Raw genomic sequence first — 12,422 nt, 5'->3', positions numbered from 1 at the left:
GTGTAGAAGGGACTGAGGCCAGCGAGTACTGGACATCCTGAGTCAAGGGGGAAATTCGAAGTAAGTAGAGCTTCTCAGAAGCTAAAAGAAAAACTTAAAAGGTGAGTCGCTTGTCATGATAGGCATTCAGGCAGCATGTGAGTAACCATGTAAGGGGGTCTAAATGAGAAGTATAATTTTGGTGACCCATAGGGCTTCTTCTAATAAAATTGTAGGACTGTGATTTGTAGGACTGTGTCCGTATTCGTTCTGCCTCTCATATCCCCAGAAGAAAGAAAGACCATGTGTTTTGAATCATTTCCCAATTTTAAAAAAAAGGAAGCTTCCTCCTGGGCACCTGGGTGGCTCAATGTCGGTTAAGTGTCTGACTCTTGGTTTCAGTACAGGTCATGGTCTCATGGTTCATGGGACCCAACCCCACGTTGTGCTCTGCACTGATAAGCCTGCTTAGGATTCTCTCTTTCCTTCTCTCTGCCCTTCCCCTGCTCATGCTCCCTCTCACTCTCTTAAGATAAATAAATTTAGAGAACAAAAGGATACTTCCTCAGTTCACATATGCGGTCTCAGATAGGCTCCATCTGCTGAGCACAATCACAGACATCTCTGAGCAGGTGAGACAAAAAGGAGAGCAATGTAAAGTGTAATCAAAGAAGCCAGATATTTGATGAGTGTTAGTTGTCAAAAGCTTCTTGTTGGTCTCATCACTTCATGCCCTAATCCACTGCGGCCATTTGTACCCAAACGCATGTTACCATGATCAAACTAGCATGTCCCCCAGGCTTCTACATCCCTTGGTGCTCATGATGTCCTAGTAACCATGACTGTGCAAAAAGTTTTTGGATCATCGGAAAACCTGCAAGTGGGAAAACTGCCACGACATGGAAGAAAAAGCTTCTCAGCTATTTACAGGGACTTTGTTTTGGAAAATATTAGAAACTTGTAGAATGCTGTTTCAGCAATTTATTTTATATCAGTTCATACATACTCTTCAGAGGAATTTCTCTTTGTAAATTAGTCCTGAAAAAAATCATATGATTTGTTTTCTAGACATCTAAATGGTGATGTGTAAGCCATTAAGAGAGAGAGAAAGAGAGACTGCACCTGTGTTCCAGGAGTCAGGACTACATTCGCATGTGTCTTTCTAGGGATGGCAGTCCAAATGCCAGTTGTACTAAGTCACCTGGAAAGATTTAGTCCTCAATAAAAAGCTTCCAGCTGTTTCATTTCCATAACTGAAGCCCATACAGATGCCAATTCAATTATACTCAAAGAACCACAGTACAGCTATGTAAAATTAGGATGCAAAAATAGCTTTTAACTCTTTTCAAAACAACTAAGAAAATATTCTTTCTGGATAAATACACATTTCTCAGCTGGAAATTTTAGACCCTTTGTCAGAAAACCAATATTGAAAACAGCCTTGAACCAATGAAAGACTATTGAAGAGGCATACCTAATCTACCCAATGGGGAAAAAATGAATTATAGGAAAAGTAAACTTTTCCATGAACTTCCTTTTCATGTAGCACTGAACAAAGTACATCTAGAGTATTTCTAGGAATCCTATATTTTTAAAGGCAGAGATTTCCCTCCCCCCACCTCACAAAGAATGTGACAAAGAGAGGGGTTTGCAAGAAGCTAGCTCTAATGAAACATGGATCTGGATGTTTCATGAAGAAAGAAAAAGAAGATTCAGGAAGCCTGTATATATTAATAATATATTATATATGTTATAGTATATTTATGTTTCTGATCACTTGATTAATGTCTCACTCCTAATTTGGCCATAGATTCTATGAGAAAAGAGACACCGTTCACTAAGCTTTTGTCAAAGCAATGGCATAACATGATATGGAAGTTCTACTTGAAAATTAGAGAAGAAAGTAGTCTGGTCATTGTGTCTCCAAAAGAGAGATGCAGTCCGAGGAGAAGTTTGAGACTCACTCTGAGGTAGATCATCCACCATCAGAGCTGTCCAGTTATTGACCTGTGTGTCTTGGCAATCAACAAGGTCCCCCCCAGAGGAAGGCTCAAACAGAAGCCAGAAAACCATCAGTCACGGTTGAGGGGAAAAAGCAAGTCTCAGATGATTTTGAATTCTGATGAAATCCAGGAATGCAATGAGAGCAGAACTACCGCAGAGGCTGTTTGCTGTAGAGCAGAGGTTCTCAAGATTAAGCATGCGTAAGAATCACCTGCAAGCTTGTTAAAACAATGGCTGGGCCCCACCTCCACGTTTCTGATTCCGTAGGTCTGGAGTGGAAAACTTGCATTTCTAACAAGATCTCAGGTATTGCTGATGCTGCTGGCCAGGGGACTGCTCTTTAAGGTAAAACCAATTTCCCAAGTGTGGTTCCCCTGTCACTGGAGAAAGCACATGGCCCTAGGCAGCAGGTGGATAGAGCATTAAGTGCTGGTGGATCATATGGTTAAAACGGTGTTCTCCTTTTGGGGTTCCTGGGTGGCTCAGTCAGTTAAGCATCTGACTTCCACTTAGGTCATAATCTCACAGTTCGTGGGTTCAAGCCTCACATCAGGCTCTGTGTTGACAGCTCAAAGCCTGGAAGTTGCTTCTGATTCTGTGTCTTTCCCACTCTCTGCCCCTTTCCATGTTTGCACTCTGTCTCTCTCTCAAAGTAAAAATAAATTTAATTCTTAAAAAGGTGTTCTCCTTTCATTTTCCATTTTAACCACTGTTATTTATGTTGAAGAAGTGAACTCAAGGGTTAGTTTATCTTTGAAACCTTCCTGACATTTGGAAATCTCCCTTTTCTAATGAGAAAAGAATAAGTCTCAAGCTCACAATCTTTTGCTAGAAACACGATTATCTTACTGAAGTCCTCCAAGAAGGTCTTGAGGTAAGGATTAAATAAATGTACACTGTTCATCTGGCGGGGATAAGTAGACCGGCAGCAAATAATGAAACAGGAATGGAGGTGAAAGCAGCCAATGCGGAAGGTGTTATTAAGCTACAGAAGCTTGATCTCCCAGGGAAGCTCTGGAAAATGGTGTAAATATGCCTCAGAGTTATCTGCAACAAGTGGGGAGAGTACTGGGGTATTAATACTCCTGGGACCATCATTTCTTGGTTTAGGGCTGTCCACAGGGAGACCTCCAGCCCATTGTGCTCACAGGCACAGTGGACTAGAAAAGACTGGGGGTAGCCCTCCAAAAATTAGGCAGGTTCATCGCTGGATGTCCAGCTACAGAAAGGGTGAGAAGGTCTGCAGGAAAATGAGAGAACCAGGACAGTATCTGCTCCAACTGTGTAGCTTAAATCTCATACACTGTTGTGTGTGCGTTGCATTTGCTTTTACAGTTACCTTCTATTTCTTGCAGTTGGCACTGGTTTCCACTTACATTTTTTTGTTTCTTTGTAAAATAAATGTATTTAAGGAAAACTAATTGATCTAAAGAAAAGTGCTATGCAGATAATGTTCCAGATGGCATGAGAAGGTGGCAAAAACCACAAAGGTAGTACTCAAACGACTGAAGTTTGGGAGACACTGACATAGTGCTTTAAAGCAGAGATTGGCATGTTTTTGTTTTTGTAGAGGGCCATTTAGCAAATATTTTAGGCTTTATGGAGCACAAGGTCATTATCGTAACTACTTGGCTCTGCCCTTGTAGCATGAAAACTGCCATAGACAATACGTAAATGAATGAGCATGGCTTTTTTCCAATAAAAAGTATTTATGAGCTCATAATTTTCACTTGTCACAAAATAGTCTTCTTCTTTTGATTTCTTTTCAACATTAAAAAAAATGTAAAAACAGGAGTTCCTGGGTGGCTCAGTCAGTTGAGCGTCCAACTTCAGCTCAGGTCATGATCTCATTCATGGTTTGTGAATTTGAGCCCCACATCAGGCTCGCTGCTGTTAGCCTGTCAATGCAGAGCCCTCTTCAAATCCTCTGTCCCCCTCTATCTGCCCCTCCCTTGCTTATGCTGCCCCCCAAATAAATTTTTTTTTTTAAAAAAAGGTAAAAACCATTTTCAGCTTCCAGGCCATACAAAAACAGGCAGCCAGTCAGATAGTTTGCCAGCCCAATTCAAAGTATGGCCTTGGACTCTGTCATATAGCCTTGGACTTTGTCATAGTTCCATTGATTACCAGCTTTGCCCTTGGATGAATCACTTACTTTTCTTAGCCTCAGTGCCCCATCTGTATAACAGGGAGAAGCATAGTACCAACCTCACAAAGATGTCTCAAAAAAATAAACAAACATGAACATTTATAAAGCCAATGGCCAGTGAGTTCGCAATGTAATTTTAGCCAGCTATTGTGACTTGGTGGTCTCTGGTTTGGCAGGGCCCCAGTCCTTGGAGACTGGGTGTGTCCCACTGTGCTTCTTCATGAAGGCAGCTACAACCTGAGGACTGAGTTCCCCTACTTTGGGATGCAGTTACAGAAATGACTTGTGTTCTCTACAGGACAGGCTCCTGAAAGCTAAGCTTCAGAATGCCCAGAGCGTCTTGTTCCCACCCATCTCACAGGCTTGGAATTGGGAGGTGGTCAAGCTAAAATGTGTATTCCACCTAAGTAACATCTTCAAAATTCTTGTTTTAAACTCTGTGGAATTATGCTGCTGACAAGTGGCTCTCTAACCTTAGAATACCTACAAGTCACTTGCAAAACTGTGGATTTGAGTGCCTCATTCAAAGCGTCTCTGAACCCTTAGGTCCAGGAACCTGCATTTTAACAAATGTCCCAGGGATTCTAATGCAGGCGGTTCACGGAGGGCGCTTTGGGAAACACTGCAAGTATAGAGCGCAATCCACCCAGGTGAGTACATCCTTCTGAAATCCTCTTTAATAGCTTTTCCTATCTATTTAAATACCTCCTTGGCAGAAAGACCTGGATTACAGTATTTACTATGCATGCCAAGAGAAAAGTCTCCACCAGCCTATTCACTTCTTCTGTCCTCACTCTTTTCTATTTCTTCTGAACCTCCTGGACTAGAAAACAGTTTACACAGAACTCTTCACTTCAGATATCATGTGCTGATTATCATATCCAATTAAGCATCCTAGTGCAATCTCAAAGGACATGGGCTATTTACAGCTTGGATGGAAATTCTTGAGCAGAATCTGCATCTTTACTGGACTAATAAGAAGTCACCTCCCCCAAAAGCCTCTGAGTATACTCTCCCTCGAACAGTTCCTAAACAAACCCTTTAGGAAAAAGATGATTCTGGATCCATAGATGTTGGAGGGGCCCATTTAACTCAGAAGCATCCTGCTGAGGAAGAGGAGGGGTGTCATATTTCTATGACTGATATTTCTCGAACACATACTAACTACCAATCCGTTCATGTGTGTTACCCCATTGCAGCTTCGCACCACCCTCTGAAGGAGTAGTGCAATTATACCCATTTCACAGATGAAGAAACTGAGGCATAGAAAGGAGACACCATCCAAGGCCATACAAGGCAGTGGCTTCAGAACACAGACCTTAAATCACTAAGCTGTCCCATAAAGGATCTCAGTGCTCCCTGCCCCAATCTCAACTTTTCCAGCCTAATTTTACTAACTAGATATTTATGTAGCTCCTTAATACCTACAGAGTTTTAAGACAGACCTACAGGTCTGCTAGCACCTGAGCAGGCTGTGTTTTCATCAAGGCCTAATTTTGTTCTTAGTGCCTAGTGACTCTGAGTTCCTCATTTTGTTTCTATAAGCCCCAGGTCTCCGGCTGCTCAGCGTGGTTAAGAAACGCAGCCTGCCTGTCTTGCAGATCTGCTACTACTCATACAATTCAAATAAGATAACATATGTGAAAGCCCTCTGAACAGTATAAAAAGTTATCTAAAATGGTAATTCCCCAGCCTGTCATTTCCACAAATTATTTTAAACATTGGAGAAGGAAGAACGTCCTGTTGTGTAAAATCATCACAGTCAAAGATCAGATTTTCCAGAGATCTGGGTTAGTTTGTAAAGTACCAACCCTGCAGATCTTTGTGGAGCAAGGAAATCACTACCTTTCCTCACAAAGCAGACTCTTTATCGCAGGTCAAGGTCACAGAAATTTCAAGAGCTTGAGAATCACATGATCTGGGTGTTGGCCATTGCCCTGCCGCTAACTGACTGTGAGCGAGTCTTTCCCCGTCCCTTTCCAGGACTCTAATGCTGCTTGGTGCTCAAGAACGTCTTGGGAGGCAGACTGTCAATGTTAAATCCCAGCTCCATCCCTCTGCAGGAGGTGGTGACTTTGGGTAAGTCATGTCAACTGTTTCAGTCTCAGTTTCCCAATGATAAAAATGAGAATAAGAAACAGAAACTTACTTTGAAATTATCCACATAATAGACTGATGAATGGGTAGAAAGGTGGATAGATAGAAATATGACAAAGCAAGGTAATGGTAACGATAGAACCTCTGTGGTGAGTATATGTGTTCACTGTACAATTCTTTCAATTTTTCTCTAATTTTTTTATAATAAAATGTTGGGAAGTTTACAAAAGGCAACAACAGGTTTGTTAGAAGAAGTGGGTGAGATCTAGAGCGTTCAGTGATGTTCATAATAAGTGCTGGGCATGTCTTACCAATGTTATTTATTCTACGGATAAAAGGGAAGACACAATGATGGCTCGCCTAGGCTTTGACAATCTGTGAGTCAGAACATATGCTAGGTGAGCCAGAGCCATGACACGCATGAGCAGAATGAGAAGCCAGGCCACGTGGCATAGAAACCAAATGGACAGAGAGGAGCTGAGATGCTGCCATAGACATATCAGAAACCGAAAGGTATCACAAATGGAAGCAGCAGGACCCCAGGCAGGGAAAGCCTAATAGGGGAAGACCTTGAAAACAAAAGCAGGTCATCTTGGTTACACATCAAATTAACAGATTTCTCTATCAGACATCCCTTTGGTAGGAGAAACACACTGGATAGGAAGTCAAACCTGAGATCAAATCTGGTCTCTGCCACACCAGTTACGTGAAACAGGAGACATTCACTCAAGTGTCCACCAGACCACGTGGACTGGAAATATCTGCCACGACGGAATAAGCCCTATGCTTCTGCTGTGACCTTGTGGCCCGAAATGACTGGGCCGATCGGATTCTCTCTGGGGAGAATCTGAACCGAGAGACGCACTCTTGGAATGTGTCAGACTAAGGGCAGAGCAATGGAGACAAGACTGTGAACTCCTGGAGCTAAGCTCTTCAGTATGTCTGGATTCTATCCTTCCTTGGGTCTGGTTCCTTGAATACATGAGAAAAGCCTCACTATCCTTCCAATAATTTCCAATTTTTGCCTCAGCAAGCCAATATTGACTTTTATTATGTATAAACAAATATATATATTTGAGTGTGTATATATATGTGTGTATATATATATATATACACATATATATACATATATACATATATATATTTGAGTATATATATGTATGTATATATACTAATACCATTACCCTAACTAATACAAGAGTTTTCTTCAAGTTTCCAAGCCTTGGTTTCTTCATCTGTAAAAGAGAGAAATGCATCTTCTCTCAGGGTTTTGATATAAAAATCAAAGAAGCCCAACTGTGTACAATTCCCCAGCACCTGGTAAATATTCAGTAAACATTATTTAAATCCTGAGAGTCTGTGTTTCAGAACTGTTAGACCTTTCTCAGCAGGTACTTAGAGTCACCTTGGAGTGACCTTGTTTGGGGGGAAGATGTGTGGCTGTGCAAAAAGAGGCAGAGGCTGAGTCAAAAAGAAGGAAAGTGTTGATGGCGCTCGAAATCTGGTTTGAAAAGAAACTTCTTCTATTTAAGGTTTTAAAACTTTAATCAGTTATATATAAATGTTCCCACTGGAGTTTCCCTTTGGGTTTGGTCGTTGCGCTGAGGTCGATTTGAATGGAGAAATCAATGCAAAGCAACTTCGCAGGAAACAAAAGCTGGATGGTCAGGTCACAGACCTTCCTCAATCTCAGAGAGAGGAGTGTCAGAATGTATCTGGCAGCGGCTAAGATATTAAAGGACTTTTCATTTGGATTATCCTGTGAGCAATGAGGGATTTTATCATTCTGTCCAAAGTAGCTGTGGGGGTGTGTGAGGAGGTAGGGGGCATGAAAAGATCTAAGATCAGAATTAATCTAACCTAGAATTATGATAGCTGAGAAAAAGCAAACGCTTTTCTGAAATTCACAAGGAGAGACAAAACTTAGAGGCTTCAAGGGACATGTTAACTACTCCTTAGCAGTAACTATTCTTTCTATCTTTGCTCTATCCTATGACTCTCATAAAACCAAATGCTTAGCTACTTTAAAAATAACATATTTTAATGCTTGTTTATTTATTTTCAAAGAGAGAGAGAAAGGCAGAGAGAGAAGGAGAGAGAATCTCAAGCAGGCTCTGCACTGTCAGTGCAGAGCCAGACATGGGGCTTGATCCCACAAACCATGAGATCATGACCTGAGCTGAAATCAAGAGTCAGATGCTTAACCCACTGAGTCACCCAGGTGCCCCCAAAATAATATTTTTCATTCAAAGATTTCAGGTGGGTGGGCTGTAAGCTTTACTTAGTCATATTGGTCTTAATCATGTGCTCCTCTGATTGTGGTTCCTGGACCAGTAGCATCAGCATCACCCGGGAATGTAGTCAGAACTACAAATTCTCAGACCCCAACCCAGAAGCACTGAATCAGACACTCTGGAGATGGGGGCCAGCAATCTGTGTTTCCACATGTCCTGTGGAAGGTTTTGGTGCTCACCAAAGGTTGAGAGCCACTGTCATAACCAAACTGTGAAGCTTGCAAAACCAAGGCAGCTACCAAATCTGTGGATTTGTTGACATGGGGTTTTAGGGGAAGCAGTCAGCCTTCTAGGGCTTGCCTTGAACTGTCAAGCTTAATCGTAATGGGTGAGGTAGTCATGCGCACTCCATCAATGAGCCTATTTGACAGCCATTTACATTGCACTCAGTGTCCCTCTGTCCAAACGTGTACCATCATGTACTCCCTCAGTAGCATCAAAACAGCACGCAGAACAGAATGAAAGAGCAGGCTAACAATACAGAAAGAGGGGGGTGATACAGATAAGGCAACTCCAGTTTCGATGACTAACGTTTCCATGATGGTGAGGACTTAATGGAATAAAAATGCCACATCCATTTCATTCCTTTTCTCCACCCTCCCTTTCCCCTGACCCCCTCCCGCAAGCTACCCAACCCTGCCACTACCTTTCTCCTTCAGCATACACCTTGGAGCTATTTCCAAATAACCCGAATAACAAAGAGGGAGAGGACCAAAAATTAATAATAATAAAATAAAGGAGAAATCACATTATTTCAATGGAACACAATCCCCACCCTCAGTTCCTAGCCTTCTCAGAAGCAAACTTGGTTCTACAACTGAACCAGAAGTTGTTTAAGATCACTTCCACCCCGTAACATCAAGATCCCATTCACGGAAGAGTGAAGAGCTCAGCGTGGGGGCTCAGAAGGAACTCTGGAGTCAGACCCAGCTCCACTGCTCACAGCTGAGAGAACTCTGAGGTGGCTCTCCCACCTCTCAAAGTTTGAGTCACCTCATCTCTACAAGGAAAAGGAAGAAGAGTATCTCTCTCACGGGATTCTTAATGAAGATTAAATGAGATCATTGGCGTAAAGCATTTAGAACCATGCCTGGCACAAAACAAGGGCTGGATTAATGTGAGCTATTAGGATTATTATGATAATGCCTCCAAAATGCTTCTCAGCCTTCGGTAACATCTTGAGCATTTCCAGGCATAGCAACAAGGCAGTGAGAAACCAGGAGGGACAAAGGTAAATGTGTGAGTGTGGTTATGCTGGAAGGGAGTGGAAAAGCAGCTAGCAACACAGAAGTTCACCTACTTGTTAAAATACAGAAACTATTTCCGTACAAAGCGACAAGACTTGTGTTGAATTACAACAGTGGTTCTCAGCAAGGGGTGGGGGTGGGAAAGGATTTGGCTCTCCAAGGAGACATTTTGGTCGTCACAACTGGCGATTGCTACTGGCATTTAATGGACGTCAGAGATGCTGCTATACCATCCAAGGACGCATAGGACAGTCCATCACAACAACAACAAAATCATCTAGCCCGAGACGTCAATACTACAAAGATTTGAGAAACCCTGAATTGGTTGTGTGAAGCTATCTTAATAAGACTTACTACGATTTTTCAATTTTCAAAAAAGGCAATGGCATTGAAGATTCTGGCACTTGATGAGTGGTGAGAATAGGTGACCTCGAGGACTCCTTCAGGCCAAAGGCTTGATGTGGGCGGTTGACCCTCAGCCACAAATTTAAGTCAATAGTGTGCTTCCACGCCTTTCTCCTTCGCTTGGTTCCTTTCCTAAAGACAGACAGAACTTTTTAAGAAGACGGCTAGGAATTGGACGGAACCATACGTCATTCGGGGGAATATTTCTCACTGGAAGAACACCAGTGACAATCAGAGACTTACAAAGCTGGGAGAAGCCTTAGAAATGATCTAGTAGTGAGACCCCAGCTGAAATCTATCACACTTCACAGACGAAGAAACTGAGATTGAGAAAGGCCAAGAGACTCGATCTAGGTCACGGAATGCTACAACGCTCAGAAGATCCAGATCCTTCCAAAGAATTTATTTCACCTATTCGTCAGACAGTGATAATATCAAGGGTCTCTGCATTTGCTTTGTGTCTTTTAAGTGATCACAGTCCTCATCTGTCCCTACCTCTGGAAATTCCTGAATATGGGGTTCACCAGATAAGGTGATAGCAGTAGGAATACAAAAAAATTAGATTCAAGAAGTCCTGAGGGAAAGGAGGTAAGACTTGCCCGTGGATCAAGCTGTCGGTGCGACTGTCGGAGAGAAGAAATAAAGAGAACTTCAGTTCCCAGCCACAGTAACCTGGAGGATGGTTCTGGTTCAATAACAGATGAGGGATGTGGCTGTGGAATGGGGAGCAGGTCGCTTCTGCCGGGTTTCAGGGGCTGGTCCTTCAGTTGTGAACTTGAGGAAGGATTTGAGGGGATGGACAGTGTCAGGGAGGTCCAGGAGAAGTTGGGTAGAAGGAAATACATTCAATGTGTTGGTTGTGAGGCCACTGTGGCCCCCTAGAAGGACCCGCTTCAGAAATAAAATTCAGATAATTCAGAGGAACCAAGAGCACAGCTGTCCGCAGACATGGGCTGAAAATGAGCACTCCCGGAAGCGCCCCCTAGCCCGGAAGCGCCCCCTAGCCCGGAAGTGCCCCAGTCCTCCTGGAGCTTAAATGGGGGTCTGCTCAACTATTTCCCAGGTGCGGGGCAGGGGCAGTGAGGCCAACACAAGGGAGCGTTTACGGCAAGAGTGAATAGGAAAAATAGATGTTTAAAAAATGGCTCAAAACTGCTGAAAACTCTCTCTACTTTGTACTGATTTTCTCTCTCCACCTCCTCATTTCCTGAGTGAAAAGCTGCTCCTCAGAATCGCACAGCATCTCATCCTCTGTCCTGACTTTTTCCTTCTTTCTAGGGCACTCCATCCATCACGGTGCCCTTTTCCTTCGCCACCTGTGCTCACCAGCAGCACAGAGCTGCTTCTCCCTGGCCATGGATGCTGAAGTTCCACCCAAGGGGCCAGGCAAACACGTGGGGGGGGGGGCACACTGCTGCCCACCCCCCAGGGTGGCCCACAGCGGTATGACCCAGGAACGGGTCCCATCAATATCTAGACAAGAAGGACAAGCTTGCTCCGTGTCCTTCCACCAAAACCCACCTAAGAGGCATTTTGTTCATTTTAGTGGACCACATGGAAAACCAAGCCGTTTTCTCTTAAGCTCGCACTCTAGGGAGACGAACTGGTGGCCATGACCTGTCCACCTGTGCCGGCCACCACCTCTCCGTATCAACAGCCACCTCTCCCTAAGGCAGCCAAAGGCACAGGGCCACATGGCGGCGGGTAGCACGCTGTGAGGGGAAACGCACCTGAAACCGGTATGGGGATTCTGTGAAAGCCAACTGCAGGAAGCTGGCACGGGCAGGGCCGCGGAGGCTTCGAGCGGCACAGCGTGCCCACACGCTCCGGTCACTTACACACACGGCCGGGTGCACACTCAGAGCACGCATGTCTGGTCGCGTAAGGGCACACACACACCAAGAGGGAGTTACGGTCTCTGGGGCACACATCCAGGATCATCCTGACAGTCCACACACACGTATCCGGTCACACACGCGCTGTGGCTCAGGGATGCGCTGCCCGTGTCACATCTCTGTCTGTTTCTCATACACACACACCCCTACACAGTCAGCGGGCAAACAAGCAGTTTCACAAGTACTCACGCACACAAGCGCAGGGCACCAGCCCCGACCCCACGGCGGTCCCACGCTGGGGACGCGTCCTGCACCACCGGCCACCCTCCCGCACGCACCCCCGCCCCGGCCGCCACGCAGCCCACCCCCCTGCAGCCAGGCGCAGTCTCCAGAGGGCCCCCGCCGCGCCCCC

General features: G+C 44.3%; 1 protein-coding gene across 1 annotated transcript in view; it reads right to left on the bottom strand.

The window, feature by feature from the left end:
- Nucleotides 1-12,422, bottom strand: part of HTR4 (5-hydroxytryptamine receptor 4) — a 148,521-nt gene that overhangs the window by 135,608 nt on the left and 491 nt on the right. The window lies entirely within an intron of this gene.

The sequence above is a fragment of the Suricata suricatta genome, chromosome 6 (assembly GCF_006229205.1).
Source record: "Suricata suricatta isolate VVHF042 chromosome 6, meerkat_22Aug2017_6uvM2_HiC, whole genome shotgun sequence".
Lineage (NCBI taxonomy): Eukaryota > Metazoa > Chordata > Mammalia > Carnivora > Herpestidae > Suricata > Suricata suricatta.
This window is presented reverse-complemented; position numbering and strand designations above follow the sequence as displayed.